Here is a 17,887-nt window from a genome sequence, read left to right on the forward strand (position 1 = left end):
GCTAGCAAGTTTTAGTCCCACTACTTTTAGTCATGGAACTAAAACGTATCCAAGCACCCTCCAAATCCGGCAGGAAATAGGGTCCAAAGTAGTCAAATGATTGAGATAGAGCATTTATTGTCAATCTAACCCTGCCATCCATACACCTCTTTGGTTTAGAGTTAGTTCAGGGTTAGAATCTAACTCTAACCTCTAACTGAGTTAGAGTTCTCCTCGTCTCGGTTCATCGCCATCATACTTTCCCCATTCCTGTGTTTTCAGTATCCTGCGAATCATAGAGGCCCTTTTTTTGCGGAAAAAATCAAAGAGGCCCTTAGACTGGTTTTGGTCCGGTCATTTTTTATAAATGTGTTATGTCCAAAATTTAATGAACGTGCTCCGGTTTCCATGAAAATAATCCGGTTTCATGTAGTAATTCATTCATTTATTTATTCTTCTGCGAGGGGTTTGCATGTAATTCGTGAGGTCTGAAATGTAAAGTACCCCGGCATATGCTCCAAGTCGTGCATGCACTACGACCCAGATGCTCTATGTCCCACATGTCGGCGAATGGGAGCACGTGGAAATAGCCTAGGAGTACATATAGGAGGATAAATGCGTGAAATAATATGTACTGTGAAGCGTAGCCGCGGTTCGAAAAGGAGACCTAAAGTGATGACAGCTATAGGTCGCACGCACCCAACTAGTGGTACTAGACATACGACTAATTTTTCCCTCAAAAAAAAGAGGCACGAGTGCTCAGTACTCCTATTCTATAAACACGAGTCCCATCTGACAACAGCGTCCGTGCTACAGCTAGCTCTCCTCCCTCGTTTCTCTCTTCTAATTCTAAACTCGGCCGACGCCCGGTGGGCGGGGTGGGTTTGCTCAACTGCGGCCCCACCTCACAGTGAAAATGTTACGACTAGAATAAAAATGCCATATACTCCCTCCGTTCATAAATATAAGCCTTTTTAGATACTATTTCAAATGGAATACAACATACAGATGTATGTAGACATAGTTTAGAGTGTAGATTCACTCATTTTGCTCCGTATGTAGTAGTCACTTGCTGGAATCTTTAGAAAGACTTATATTTGGGAACGGAGGGAGTACTATACTAATAAAACATTAAGGCCACGAGGCGATGCAGTGCTGGTTACAGGAGGCAAGAAGAGATGCATCCATCAATGACGTCCACCTCCTCGACTCAGGGCGCCGGCCCACCGAACGGCGCCTAAGTAGCAACGGCTTTCGTGGCCAGGTCGACGTGCTTCTGAACAATGGCGTCCAAAGATTCCAGCCGCTGGAAGAAGGCCAACATCTTTCTGTCCTCGCTTGCCTTGTAGTGGCCTATGTAGACGATTTCCTCGTAGACGTGGATGTGCAGGTCGACGGTTTCTTGCATGGCGAGGCGCTGCGCGGCGAGCGCGGCCTCGAGGTGCACATTCTTCGTCGCGACCTCCGGCACCTGCAGGGCCACCAGGGCTTGAAAGAGTTCGTCACCATGGAGGCCGATGAGGGTGGCAGGCAATGAGGAGCCTGGGCGCGCGGGCTGGAGCAGTACGGCAAGGTCGTCCGCGCGCTTCTTGACGGCGGTGAACTTGCGGATGGAGTTGACCATCATGTCGTCCATGCGAGAGGCGAAGCCGGCGTCGGGGAGGGCTACGATGCCTGCGGTCGCCAGCACCGTCTGGAAATGCTGCGCGGTGCGGGGCCGCAGGCCAGCGCCTTGGATGATTTGGCACAGCCGACTGCCGCTCGCGTCCATTGCCTCCATAGGTGCTTGTGGCTTCTAGTCACTTGGTCTTGGATTGGTGTGAGCAGTGTTGCGCAGAGACTTGGGAGTAGATGGATTGGAGTGGTGGGGCGCCTTTATTATATGAGAGTCCAAACTGTGTTGCATTCACATCGTGCTGGCTCTATTCTGCTTCTCCAATTAATTCCCTCTGCATGTAATTGAGGATGCATCATTGACCGTTCAACGTCTCGGGAACCGCTACCCTCTCCCTCCCATGCATTCAAGCACCTATGGACCCGTCGACGACGAGGTGCCTATGGTGACTTCGTAAATTTCAAGATGATAGTGCCGTGCGTGTGTGCGTTCATAGGGGTGAGTGTATGCGCGTGTATATGAGCGCTTGCGTCTGTACTGTGTAAAAAAAAACGTAAATGCGTGTCAAAAAGAGACTAGTCAGTATACTCAATATTGTGCACCTCAGAGAGGAAAACGATAGAACTAGTACGTATTTATTTACGGTGCAGATTCACTCATTTTGCTCCATATGTACTCCGTCTCGGTGTAGTCTAGTCACTTGTTGAAATCTCTAGAAGGGCAAATACGCCTTTCTGGTTTACAGGGCTATACTAGCAAGTAGTTGTATGTACTAGTACAATAGTGGGCTCACATAGCAATTTTGTCTCATGCAAGAGCCTGGCTATATGCGTGCTCCAATGTTCGCAACTGCAACGTTCGGTTTGCGCTTGGCTCTTCGCCTCTTCGAGAAGATGAACAATGATGTTACTACTACTGCTTCTACAGTGTCGAATCCACTGCTGCATGTCCGTCCACCGCGAGCGGGACGGATAGCTTGTTGTAGAAGTACTACTAAGCAAAAGCCTGTCCTCGTTTGCGAGCAACCGCGCGCATGGGTGAGGGAGAAGGCGTGTAGTAAAATCAAGCTTCTCCTCGTTGTACGAGTTGACGCGGCACATCATAGCACTGGCCCCACATGCTTGTCTCTAAACTTGGCTGAAAGACCTGTAGTGTACAATATATTTGCTGCAACCTCTAACATTTACCCACCACAAATTAAAATATATGTGGCCGTATGCATCGTTCTGATGCAGAGGCCGGAGAGTCCCCCCTTTTCGAAAAAAAACAAATTAAAATATATATTCCTGTCTTGACCAGATGAGCGTGCAAACTACAATCACCAGGGTGTCAGGTAGGGCCAGAAGACTATTTTTTTTAAACTTCGAGACGGCCACATAGCATGGAGCCGACCCCAACGATTTTAAGCTTACAGGCATGGTACACGCTATCCTAGACTACTCTACACATGAAACATCCACACGAGCGTCCGGGCTGCGCTTGGCTCTTCGGCTCTTCGGGAAGTCGAACAATGATGGAGTACTACTGCACTGGAGGAGTACTACAGTATGCTTCTGGCCATCTGACACCGATTGAACTGCTGCATGTCCACCGCGTGCGGGAGGGAGAGCGTGTAGCGAAAGCTTCTCCTAGTCTTGCCAGCCACCACGCTCATGGGCGAGGGAGGGACGCTCCTGCCTTTGCGTGTATGACAGGTGGGCTCGACAGGTGTGTGGCCAACCTGTCATACAGCCAAAGGCAGGTGCAGTTAAGTCCGCGAGGGAGAGGATAATCAAACTTCTTGTTGATGTACGAGTTGACGCGACACATCAAAGCATTGCACTCGATATATTTTAATAATTTGCGTTTACCGATGCATTAATTACAACGCATGCATGCATGACGTGACTCTCCTTTTGATACTTGCATGTGTTGATTTAATGCACCTTGAAGTAGTATAAAATATGTGATGGTAAAGCTTTGTAATACCCCGGCCCAAGTCGAGAGATGGTTGTGCATGAGGAGGGCGAGATCATGCAGAACGAACAGGACCCGGCGATGGAGCTCTCTAAGGTCTCGATGGACCTCACCGTGCTCCACTACCCCTTGTGCCTCCGCCCCTTGACGCCTCCAGTGTATGAGGTTCGAATACACCTCGTCCGTTCGGCTGATTGAGAAAGGTGCAGGTTTCTTGATTGATGTGCTGTTTGATTGATTTCTGCAGTGCAAGGGAGGGCACCTGGCCTGCGCGGACTGCCGCGTCGAGCGCCCCGGGAACCAGCGGCAGTGCTAGAAGTGCGAGCGCGGCGGTGGCTTCGACGTGCGGAACACGGCGGTGGACTCCATCCTTTCGTCGGTGAGGGTGGAGTGCCCGCACGAAGGCTGTGGGCTCTACGTCACTTACCACAAGCTCGCCGATCACCAGAGTGTGTGTCCGCTCGCGCCCTACAAATGCCCTGTGCCCGTCTGCGGCTACGAAGGCTCACCGCCGGCGCTCTACCACCACATCAGCACCGTGCATCCCATGCCCGTGCACAGGATCCAGTACGGCAAGGTGCTCCAACTGCAAGTGCCACTGTCAGAGCCACGACTCTTGCTGTTCGCGGAGGAGGACCGCCGCGCGTTTTTCTTGGTAGGCGGCGTGCTCGACATCGGCGTGCCTATCACCGTGTCGGTCGTCTGCATCAGAGCGGGGGCGTCCCCACTGCCGCACTACGTGGTCAAGCTATGGGCGAACGGCCCGCCGGGGGAGCCCAAAGGCACGACCGATGCCGTCAAGGTGGAAATGGAGGTGACAAGCAGCAAGGATCCCGACGATGTCGACGTGCAGGAGCTGACCTTCTTGACAGTTCCGCCCAAGCTGCTGGCCGGGGCTAAGCTTGTGTCCCTCCACATTCAGATTGACAAGCTCACGTCCTAAATGTTTCTACAGTGCCTTCTGTTTATCTTAGTAATATGCTAATATAGGGATTACCTTGGTCTACTTTAGCTTAAGAAATGGTGGGTTTTGGTGGCAATGCAGCAATTACTTCGACATCAGATCAGTAATTTCCAACAGTCGAACGGATATTTTGTGTCTGTTGGATATAAAGTTCCTTTGGGTAAGAAGTACTACTTGTCATCAAAATGGATAAAAGGAGATGTATGTAGACGTATTTTAGTTCTAGATACGTCCCTTTTTATCCATTTTGATGACAAGCACTCCCTCCGTTCCACAATACATGCCTTCCATTTGTCAAAATATAGATGTATCTAGACATGTTTTAGTATATAGGTACATCCATGATAGAGCCAATCGGATGGTTGAGAACACTACAATTCATAGCTACAGATGCGTGTGTGACTTCCAGATGCAGAGGCCGGGGGTCATCATCCTCCTTTTCGAGAAAAAACGGACGCGTGTGTGAGAGCTCGCCATGCGGCTATTCCTGTCGAACGCTCCATTAACCGTAAGATATGTATACGACGGTGCCAGTTATTGCACGTACACAGCAGTACTCCCTCCTTTCCGTTTATAGGGCTTAATTCAAAAATCTCACCAACCAAGATGGTGAGTGGTGGAATATTTTTTGTAGTTTGCAAAAGCACCTAATTAATGATCATGTTTTTCTCAAAAAATTATGTTTATCAATGCATTAATTGCAATGCATGCATGCATAAAGTACATGCATTGGTCAATTTTCTCTTAATACTTGCATGCAATGATTTAATGCACCTTGGAATCTGAACATGTGTTGGGGAACAACCAAATTGAGCCTTATAAAATGGAAAAACTAAAATTTTGAGATAAGCCCTATAAAACCAGAAAGGAGGGAGTAGAAAAAGAAGTACTCCATCCGGGAATAGTGCCGCACTTCGAAACTAGAACCATCAATAAATTTTGAGCTTGCGTCTCGTCACATTCCAAATTACTCCACGCTATATTGAATTGCAAACCTGTTCACACCGATCACAACCTAAACAGTTTCCCACTTAGGAGCGTATTAGTACCACGCTATATTGGATTGCAAACCTATTCACATCGATCACAACCTAAACGGTTTCCCACTTAGGAGCGTATTAGTACCACGCTATATTGAATTGCAAACCTGTTCACACCGATCACAACCTGAACGGTTTCCCACTTAGGAGCGTATTAGTACTCGGTTATAAATACTAGTATGCCAAGATGACTGCACATTCCTCCTCAACTCCTCATCCACAAAAACAAACAAGTCATTCAGCATCCTTCCCTTGCGTCTGCCATGGCCAGTGTGAGTTCTAGGTCGAGAGATTGCCACCAGGGAGAGGCGAGCATGGAAGCGGAAGCACGAGAGATGTCCCGCCTTGCTGCGAGAGCAGCCGACATGTCCCGCCGCATGGAAGTAGCAGCACAGAGGTCCCGCCGCGCCGCTGAAGCAGCACGGAGGTCCCGCCGCGCCGTCGATGCAGCAGACTGGTCCGGCCGCGCCGCGGAAGCAGCAGAGATGTCCCGCCGCACCGTGGCGGCCTGGGAAAATTTCTCGCGGGTAGGCGACGACTGTTAAAGGCGCATGCATGCGATCGTCCATAGCCAGATGGATCAGATCTCCGGCTGGGCGAGGTTGCAGGACGACATGAAAGCCTCGTTTGAATAGGCTACCGGCGTCATCCGGCAAGTAAGGGAGGGCAATGAGAGGCTCTGGGCCGAGCGCGACCTGCTGAGGGAGAAGATCGTCCGAAGTGCAGACCAGCAGGAGGAGACCAGTGCCTTGTTGAAGAGGACCGGTGTCATCGTCAAGAAACTTATGGACGAGAATGACATGCTCCGCAACGAGCGCCAAAGGCTGGTGGAGGAATCCGTGGATGTTCTCAAGCAGCATCTTGAGGACACGAAAGAGCTCATCACCGCTCGCCGCGGAGACTAGTTCCCGCGGCCTGCAGCAACGCATCAAGAAAGTAGAGATCAGCGAGCCAGATCCTTGACTTCCTTCTTCTTTTGCCCTTGTGTATTTCGGGCGTAGCCGCATGTGGCTTTTTTAATTATCTTTCTAATTATGTAAGACAATTAATCGTCCTTATCTTTCTGTGGAAGATCAATGTTGCGAGGCTAGAATGAAGAAAACTCTTGCTGTGGCGACCCTGGCGTTGCTGTTTCTAGTTGCTGCTGGGCTTCCTTCAGTTTCCTGGTTTCTTTTGATGTAATAATCGGTTTAGGATGTGGATTGTGTCGTCGGTTGTGAAATGTTGGGTTCTAGCATGGATGTTTGGCCTTTGTTGGCCTCTTGGGGTGTTGCGATTTCAATCTGGTAGCTTTTAGTCCTTCGTGTTAGGCTGGAGTTGTGCTGAACTTCTTGTGAATTGTGGTGGTTTTCAGTAATGAAAATCGGAAGGGGCAAGCCCTTCTTTGATAAAAAAATTAATCGTCCTTATATATTCATCAGTCTTGCTATAAGTCACAGTAGATGCTATATAGGTCCGTCGGGTCTTACATCAAGATCCGTGCTTTCAGATTTTCTTTTTTCTCTCTTAAATCTCAGTCGAGTGAGACATAGCCACGCCATTAAACAGAGGCTCGGGCGCCATTAATGGAGACCTTGGGAGAGAGGTGGACGGCAGATGGAGGTCAAAGGGCTCTCCTCCCGATAAGCACGCGCAGGGGTCTGATCGCACGCCTCTCGTACTCAAATAGCTACCCTGCACGACGCCTCCTAGCTAATAAAAAATGGGGACGCGTGGCGGCACGTAAATGGTACTAGTAAGTAGAACGCCCACGGTTTCAATAATACTTGTGTTTCCGATTGTAACGTGACAACACTTGTTCCAAAATGACTTTGTTGATTGTTAATGTGTGCGCCTTCGCAAATCAGACTGCAAATTTACCACAGCATGTTGGTGCCATGTCATGGCACCAGGCCAAGTTTCATTATTTTCATGCGTGTTTTGGATTTACAGGAATTAAAAAACTAAGTTTCTCAATGTTTCCAACCCAGCCACGACGCCCAGAAATTTGAATTTCATTCCCATTTCTTGCATGGAACCTAGAAATTTACCCGAGGACACACATGTGATTTTTCAACCAACTTTGGTGCACTGGAACATGTGCTTGTATTTCAAATTTGAATTATGCACACAAAGGTGACACGTTCCCTCCCAGAACCACGAGCCTTCTTGAGAGAAGCTCCGATTTGCAAGAAGCTTATACCAAAATTTGTTCCTATTCGGCCAATTTTTTTTACCACGGCATGGTACTACCATGACATGACACCATGCCAAGTTTCATGATTTTAAAACCAAGTTTCTCAATGTTCTCGACCGAGCCACGATGCCCAGATGTTTGAATTTTATTCTCATTTTTTGCATGGGACCTACTTCCTCCTTCCATTTATATAGGGCCTAATGTGTTTTTCAAGACAGCCTTTGACTATTGACAAGATTAATAGCACATGAGATGTATACTATGAAAATCATATTATTGGAAGCTCCTTTGACATACAAATTTGAAGGTATGCTTTGTGTAAGTTGCATGTCATATATTATTGCTCTAACGTTTGGTCAAAGTTAGCCTCGAAAAACGCATTAGGACCTATATAGATGGAAGGAGGGAGTAGAAATTCACCCGGGGACACGAATGTGATTTTTCAACCAACTTTGGTGCACGGGAGCATGTGCTTGTAGTTCAAATTTGAATTATGCACATTAAATGACCAAAAACTCAATTAATGTGTAAATAAGGCCAAACAAAGCCGGAATAATTCCAAAATTTAACAGGGCACTCATGTAGTTCTATGTTGCCTTTGTAAATAAACTCAAGGGGGACAACATATATTGTTTCGCACTCAAAGGTGGCACGTTCCCTCTCAGAACCACAAACCTTCTTGAGAGAAGCCTCGGTTTGCAAGAAGCTCATACCAAAATCTGTTCCTATTCGGCCAATTTTTTTACCACAACATGGTAGTACCATGACATGACATCCATGCCAAGTTTCATGATTTTCAGACGTGTTTTGGATTTACTAGAATTTTAAAACCAAGTTTCTCAATGTTCTCGGCCGAGCCACGATGCCCAGATGTTTTAATTTTATTCTCATTTCTTGCATGGGACCTAGAAATTCACCCGAGGACACAAATGTGATTTTTCAACCAACTTTGGTGCACGAGAGCATGTGCTTGTAGTTCAAATTTGACTTATGCACATTAAATGACCAGAAACTCAATTAATGTATAAAGAATGACAAACGAACCCGGAATAATTCCAAAATTTAACAGGGCACTAATGTAGTTCTATGTTGCCTTTGTTAAGAAACTCAAGGGGGGGGCAGCGTATATCGTTTCACACTCAAAGGTGGCACGTTCCCTCTTAGAACCACGAGCTTCCAAATCGGCCCAATTTTTTACCACAACATGTTAGTGCCATGACATGACACCATGCCAAGTTTCATGATTTCCAGGCGAGTTTTGGATTTACATGAATTTAAAATCAAAGTTTCTCGATGTTCTCAGCCGAGTCATGACGCCCAGATGTTTGAATTTCATTCTCATTTCTTCCATGGAACCTAGAAATTCAACCAAGGACACACATGTGATTTTTCAACCCACTTTGGTGCACCGGAGCATGTGCATGCAATTCATATTTAGATTATGCACATTAAAAGTCCAGAAACTCAATTAATGTATAAAAAGGCCAAATGAACCCGAAATAATTCCAAAATTTAACAGGGCACTCATATAGTTCTATGTTGCCTCTGTAAATAAAATCAGGGGGGAGGCAGCGTATATCATTTCGCACACAAAGGTGACACGTTCCCTCTCGGAACCACGAGGCTTGTTGAGAGAATCTCCGGTTTTGCAAGAGGCTTATACCAAAACTTGTCCCAATTCAGCCAAAAATTATACGTATGAAAACAGGGTTTTGATTATCCCAAACATCTTGCTACCTAGACCAATAATGTACTATGATTTGAATTCAACATAAAATGGATACAAATATTTGAATTGGAGAGCGTATGGTACATGTAGTTCATAGTGAAATATGGTTACTGCTATATGTATGTTTTTTGTTATCAAGATAATATTTAAATTATTGTATAACTTGACAACAATCGTATTCAAATAAGGAAAATTGATTCAAATTTAGTCCATATGGTAGACGACAATATATATGTTCACATGGTGGAGTAAAATGTTCATATATGATGGAAGATCAAAATGTACGACTACATCAATTATAAACCGCAAGGTCACCTAACGACATATTCGACTTCAACATAACGTGGATTCAAAAATTGAAATTCGAGATCATGGCATCTGTAATCATATAAAAAGGGACATTACTCTTTCTTTGGTGGGAATTTATTTGTTTTTTGTTGTTGTTGAGGGAAGTGCGAATCGATTTGGTACTGTGCAGGGTAATCTTGTTCTCCCGAATTTTTTTTACATTTTTCTTGTAGTTTTTTCAATGGCATCTATAGCAATATAGTAAAAGGGGACATGACTCTCTTGTGTCTTGTATGAATTGTTTTTTACACGTTAAGTTTGTTCTGCCGAACAAGGAATCCGCACCTTGTTATCACGAAATTTTCAAGCTCGAGTATCTTTTGTCTCACCTGCTTTGAAACTCCCGCTTCTTCAACCCGCGCCGCGCCTTGTTATCCCGAAATTTGGACGCGCGCGAGAACTCCCTCCTCATCCGAAATTGCTCCCGCAGCCCAGACACGCGAAATCCCCCTTCTACCCCTCAACCGGAAATGAAGCTCCACGTCACGGTGTCAAAACCGGTGGGGGTACGCTGGTAACTTACCCTACATTTCGGACAAGCGCGTCCCTAAGCTTGGCTCCCCCCTCCCCCTTTGCCCCCATTCATACACCGAGGTCGCCAAAGCCCGCGAAACCCCACGCTCCTCCGTCGGCCTCCCGACCGCCGCCCAGCTGGAGACTCTTCCCCGACTACGTCGTCCACCGCAACAGCTCGCCGTCCCTCATCCACCGCACCGGATGAGGATCTGTTGTCGATCTCGTCGTCCCACCGGATCAGCCGCCCCGTCCTCCACCTCCAAGGAGCTTCCCCGACGTTCGCCTTGCCTATCGCGCCACCTCAATCCCCATAGCGCCGTCTTGACCTGCCCCACCAGAACCGCAGCACCCTCACCAATTCCTCCGATGAAGCCGAGGCCAACTCGGCGCCACCAAGGAGGTTCTGCACTCACCGCTGCATTTTATCTTTTATTCGATCTCACGGGGCTGCCGGTGCTCGATACCGAGCAGACATGTCGTGTCTCCATCGACGGCGCCGTCACCGGCCACATCATCCACGACGTCTCTCCCCCATGTCGTTGCTTCCTCGGCGGCGACTTCCACAACGGCACTAGCTGCAGCTGCTCCGGCTCTCGCTCGTGCTGCGGCTCTGTTCTTGCTGTCGGTCGCGCTGCTGCACTGCTCCTGCTTTCGTTCGTGCTGCTGCTCTGCTCTTGCTCTCGCTTGCGCTGCTGCTGCTGCTGCTCCACGACTTCCGGCAGCTACAGGAGTTGCTGCTTTAGCACTCGCTCGCGATGCTACTGCACGACTTGCTCTCTGCTAGTGCGTTCCCTGCTCGAGCGTCTGCTGATTTAGATCACTGCTTCTCTGCTACTAGTGCTCGAATGCCCTAAACATCTATTGCAATGCTCTGTTACTAGTTCAACCAGTTTCGACTGTGAAGTTCATTTTCTTCAGTTAAGTTCAGAGTGAACAGTACTTACAGCATCTGTCGGAGCGGCCGTGGCGCGGCTGATGCGTTTTACATCTAGCACTTTTTGGTGATGTTTTTTACATCATCTATTGCAGATGATATTAGGGTCCCACTTCAGATTAACATTGTCTGTCTTGTCATGCTTCAGCCTCGTTGCTGTACACCTTAGTGGAGCTGCTCCAACGACGGAATCGTCCATCACAGCGGAGCGGTACCGTCGGCGCCGTTTCCAGAGGCCTCGGATCTTCTTCCCCGCCTCTGACAGTCACACCAGCATCATCACCATCCTCCACGTCCAACCCAATGATGCTGAGGTCCACAAGGCTATGCCAAAGAGGTTGTACACTCGTCGCATCAGTTGGTTTCTCCATTCCTCTGTTCTTCCAATTCATGTGAGCCAAACACCCAGGTTGACTGAAATCCTATGTTTCCAAATGCTCTGTTTTGCACGTGCATTCCTATCCTATTCCTGTGTTTTTCCTGTCCCTGCGTTTATAGAATCCTCCAATTCTAAGGAGCCCTTACAGATTTACTTCATTTTCAGATAGGCGTCAAAGAAAACTCTGTGTGTTATGTCCTGCTCCTGCCGTGCCGTCATCCACCCCACCTGAGGTGCACCATCGACAGAAGCGTTCACTGCAGCAGAGATCCCCCCTGCAGACTTCCTTTCTCCGCCTCTGATCATCTTCCCCATTGCCGGCAGCCACGCCAACTGCATTACCATCATCGACTGAGCAGATGAACCTGAGGACTACACAGTTCTGGAAGAGAGGCCGCAGTCTTTCGTGTTTGCTTACGTTATACATCGGTTATTATTACCTGCTACTTTATCGTTCAATCTTGAGTTTTGAATTGCCCATGGGTCTCATATCGAGCCAGCAACGAATAGTATCTGTCTACTATCTGGTTCATCTGGGGTCTTCTATGTGGTTCATGTTGGGTGGGCAACAAACAATAGATGATCCATTGTCTATCTTTTTAAACTGAAGCTATAATCTACCTGCTATCATTAGTTTTGGATCCATCCACTCGTTTGCTACCATCAGTCTTGATTTTTGCATGCACCCCTTAGGCCTTACAAAATCTAACTATTTTTATTATTATGCATGTCAGATATTGTACACAATCGTACTGAACATGTAGAGAAAAAGAGAAGACCGTTGCGTGCGAATATAATGTCATGCAGACGCCGCTCCATGGTGGGCGAAGTGGCCCCCCCTCCTGCATTTCCAGATTGTATTCCAGAGGAAGATAACTGTTTAGATGGAGATTCAGAAGGAGCCGACCACACCTGTTTACCACCTGAGGTGTTTGCTCTAACCTGGCATGCTGATGTTGGTCATATCATGCATATGGCGCCTTGCATTGCTTACATTATACATCTTATATGTCATTAGCTTAGTTTAGATTTGCTTTGTGTGAATGCCACCTGTTTGGTTTCTATATCATACTCCCACCATTCCTAAATATTTGTCTTTTTACAGATTTCAACAAGTGACTACATACGGAACAAAATGAGTGAATCTACACTAAAATATGTCTATATACATCCGTATGTGGTAGTCCATTTGAAATCTCTAAAAAGACAAATATTTAGGAACGGAGGGAGTATATGGGAATTATGCAATGCCATCTTCTTTAGCCAGGCATCATATATGTGAATCATGCAATGCCATCCTGTTTAGCCAGTCATCGTATATGTGAATTGTATTGTGCCATATTTGTTTCCATAATGTATTCCATTTGTCAACAATGTTTATACATTCATCTACTCTTCCTGTGCATCAGCCATTTGAGTCGGTCATGGGAAAATCTGGAGTGAAAACAAGGTCTTGTGAGCAGCCAGTGCTACTTGTCGATGCAGATTTCTTGCTGGTTACAGATAGCTCCTCAGAGGAGGATTCAGAGAGAGATGACCAGTCGTATTCCCCCCCTGAGGTGCATGCTCTAACTTGGCTGGGTTATATTGCTCATATCATGCATATGGTGTCTTGCATTGCCATGCCATCTGCTTAGATTAGACATGCTTTGTGTGAATGCCTCTTGTTTGCTTTCTATATCAGATATGTGAATTATGCAATGCCATGTTTTTCAGCCAGTTAACATATATGTGAATTATGCACCGCCATGGAGCCAGGCATCATATATGTGAATTATCTCATGCCATCTTTTTTTTCATTACGTATTCCATTTGTCGACAATCTGTGTATATTGAACTACTCTTCATGTGTATCAACCATTTGAGCCGGTTATGGAAAAATCTGGAGTGAAAACAAGGTCTTCAGAGCAGGCAATGGTACCTGTTGAAGCATATATCTCGATGGTTACAGGGAGCTCCTCAGAGGAGGATTCAGAGACAGATGACCAGTCCTATATCCCACCCGAGGTGTATGCTCTAAGTTGCAATGTTTATATTTCTCATATGATGCATATGGTGTCTTGCATTGCTTAGTTTAGACATCATATGCAGAATATTCAATTCTATCTGCTTAGTTTAGAGATCATACATGCGAGTGCTAGCTGCTTAGTATATGAATCAATTATGTCAATTATATCATGCCATCCTGTATACTTAGACAACATGTATGTGAATTATTTCATCCCAACCTATTTTAGAAAGACATCATATAGTTTTGTCATGACATCCTGTTTAGGTACTCATCATATGTTGAATTATGCCATTATATCCTGTTAAGTTATCCATCATATATCTGAAACTGTGTCATGCTATCCTGTTTAGTTAGGCATCATATATGTGAAATTCTGTCATGCTGTCCTGTTTGGTTAGACAACATATATGTGAATTACCACATCTGTCTATCATACAATGTTTGTACGTTCAATTTCTTTTCTTGTTTATCAGCCATTTGAATTGGAGGGGGTGATGGCAGTATCTAAAGGAGCAAAAACCTGTTCTTCACAAAAGACAGTGCTACCCGTCGATGCAGATAGAACCATGGTTGTACTGGCCCACAAACTAGCCCCACCACACATAATCGAGACTCTTCCAGATTGCACACTTACACCGTTGGACAGAGAACCAGCTACAACCCATCTAACCACAACCCCAGCGGATAGTAACCCACTTATAGGGTGTGTTTGGTTTCTATCACGAAGCGGAATGTAACGGGTCGGTTCCATCCCGAGAGCCCGTTCCTGTGTTTAGATTGGCGAAGGAACCAGAACCCACCGATTCCAAAGAACGACACATTCCCTGTTTATGCCGAACCTGGGCGTTCCTCCGAATCGGCCGAACCACGCGGAACACCTCACTCGCGCCTCTCTCCCCTTCTCCCCGACTCACCCACCTGGCGCCCCAGCCAACCACGACCTGTGGCCTCCTCTCTCCCTCGATGGCCATGGTGGCGGCCGGAAGTGCAGCCTCGCCGGCGTCTCCCGCCCCTCGTCCTCCCCCCACCCCCACCTCGACCAAGGATCTGGCGGAAGAAGGAGGCTAGCACTCTGCTCCATGGCGGGAGATCCATCAGCGGAACGAGGCTGGGAGGCCACGCTGCCGCCGCACACACGCGTCACACTGGGAAACACCGCGCTGCCACTCTTGACGGAGCAGAAGCTCCAAGCGCTGCCCCTGACGGAGTAGGCAATCCAAACGCCACCGTACGGGAGGAGGCACAGGTGTGCATGTGGCGTGGTGACAGGAAGGCCGCCGCTGTTGATCTTGTGGATTGGAGGAGCAAGGCTGCGGTCAAGACTGGGCAAGCTGCATTTTTTGCTTGTAGCAATCAGAGCAGATGCAGACATTGGTATTTGGGTAGTTCCTGATCTAGAATAGTATAGTTCAATTTTTATCTGCTTTTGACTGAAATCCAATTCAATTTATGGTGAGATGAATAAACTCATTTCATTCCATCTGACAAACCAAACATCAAAATGTAACCATTCCATTCCTTCAAATTGTCACTACCAAACACAAAGACGGAACCGACCCATTCCAGTGGAATGGAACCATGACGTTCCATTCTACTTCGTTCCCGAACCAAACACACCCATAGTTGACAAAGCACCATGTCCACCATAGAGTACCCCCACGCGAGCAGTTTGTAAAGCTACTGCAGTGTCCAAAGCACGAAGACCACCACAGCTAACCCAAACTCCACATTTAAAGCAGAAGAGCAACTGTTCTCAGGTCAGATTCCGTAGCTATGGTCCATACTCCTTTGCTGTTGCATCACTGTATTTACTCATACCAACTACTTTCGAATTTGAAGGATCCAATTGAAACTCCAATGGCGCAACAGGTATGTTTTAAACCTATTTCTTTAACTGGATTGCTGTTCTAACTTCTTGCTCTATGTTGATTTCAGTTTAAGTTGTATAAACAGTTATGTTCTCATGTGATGCACATTACAAGTGCTGCCAATGCTGTGTAGTTTCTCACACTTATATTCTGTCTATGCTGCTGTGTCTTAAAAATATATGAGTTGAACTGTGTCTCTATCTTGATTAGGGAACATAAACTAGAATGATATGGACAATACAGTGACCATAGTACATAGATATATGTTTGTTTCATGCTGTTATCCTGTCTACCTTACTACTGAACCGGTTTACCAAAATGAGTTTCGTATACTACAAGCTAAACCTGTGATGTGTGTGCTTGTTTCTCTTGTAGTATGCAAACAAAATATTGGAGAAGAGCACCCCACTATGCAATGGTAGAGAAAGTAATGCAGATAAGGTTCAAGATAGTGAGACAACCCTGTTGGTCTCCAAGAAAGGTGATAAAAACGATCTTGTAGACAATGAGAAAACCCCACAGTCCTGCGTTGATGTAGTGTTCGAGTTACTGGCCAGTACCGCTGGCACAAGCTCTTCGAACTCGCTGCCTGAATCACTTCGGCTTCTTCAGTCTCAGCTACAAGCTGAAAGGCATCAGTCAGCTGTGTTGCGGCAAGAAGCCGAAGGACTGAGGAAGTCCCTACAGAATTCAGATGCGTACTTTCTTGTGCAACAGCAAGCGCTGGAGGATTTAAGCGCCAAACAAGAGAAAGTTAATAAGCTTGCTAAGAATCTTGCCAGCATTATGGGTACCCAGGATATTGTTTCTTGAACTCTTCTGAAGTGGTTTCAGTTCTGGACTTGTTTTGCTGTGGCGTTTATATGCTGCTTTGTTCCCTATATTTGCACTGGTGGCGAACTTTGATGCCCAGTGGATGTAATATGTGTAATAGCCATGATAGCCTAGCATAAGTTGCTTGCTTATTTATTTCCTTGTTGTGTTGTTTATTTGTTTGCTTGTAGTCAGTGCAGTTCTTTTTCCGCGGTTTGCTAGTGGCTGCAATAACCTATTTTTAAAAACTAGGCCACAATAACCATGGGCTAATATTTACTGTAGTGACACTGGGCCTCCTACGGTCCGTAGAAACAGTGGGCGTTCTACGGGCCGTAGAAACAGTAGGCCTTCTACGGGCCGTAGAAACAATGGGCCTTCTACGGGCCGTAGAAACAATGGGCCTTCTACGGGCCGTATCATCAATGGGCCTTATACGGGCCGTATGATCGATTGGCCAAACATGGGCCAATAACACGCCGCATTATGGCCGTAAACGGGCTAGAGTTGGAATCGTCCCTTCATGGGCCGACCATAATGGGCCATCGTTAATAGGCTGTATTTGATGACGCTATGAAAACGGCCCAACGTATTAACGGACCACAAACGGGCCGACTGTAACCACAGGCTGAATTTGGCCCATAAGCAGAAAATGACAGTAACGGGCCGTAAGTAAACGAATGCCGAAAATGAGCCCAAGAATAAATGGGCTCTGAGAAGGCCGAAAGATAACATGGGCTGGAAACGGCCCAACGGAATAACGTTAATGGGTATAAAGTGATACACTGTTCATTACAGGCCAGTTTCACCACGGGCCGTTAATGGGTGTAAAGTGATACACTGTTCATTATGGGCCAGTTTCACCACGGGCCGTAAATAGGCCAAGAGTTACATAGGGCCTCATATGGGCCGAAAGACGTCATGGGCCATACATGGGCCAGAAGTGAAAACGGGCTGGAATCATATTGGATGGCCCAGATGACGCTACTGGGCCTAATTCGGATAGGGCATAACAGGCCTTGGGTTAGTGGGCTCTAAATGGGCTATATGCGAATCGGCCGTTAACAGGCTTTCCATGGGCCGGCCCGCCACCTTTTGACCAAGTCAAACGGGCCGGCCTTTTCACAGGAATGGGCCTCTGTTGGGTCGTGCCACGTGACGACGTATCATAGGCGCCTTCCGTCCAATGAGTGGATGACATCTGTCCCAACGATGAGCCGACACGTGTTTCCTCCAGCCAATGATGATTTTACACGTGGAAAATCCCCATTGGTCGGGGCTGTTAATGGGTTATCGGATCCAAAACCCGACCCGATAGCTTAACGGCGTTCCGTTACGGTGGATGCCATGTGTCGGTCACCCTTGACGAAAGCACTTCACTGACGCGCGATTTATCGTCATGGAAGTGGACACTTCCGTGATGATAATTTTGGTAATGTCATGGAACACTTCTACGACAGCACAGGTATGACTATCTTGATTCTGTCATAAATTTTTCATGGATGTACATGCATGACAAAAAACGCGACCTACTGTGACAAACACGTATCATCACGGAA

Source organism: Aegilops tauschii, chromosome 3 (genome assembly GCF_002575655.3).
Source record: "Aegilops tauschii subsp. strangulata cultivar AL8/78 chromosome 3, Aet v6.0, whole genome shotgun sequence".
Lineage (NCBI taxonomy): Eukaryota > Viridiplantae > Streptophyta > Magnoliopsida > Poales > Poaceae > Aegilops > Aegilops tauschii.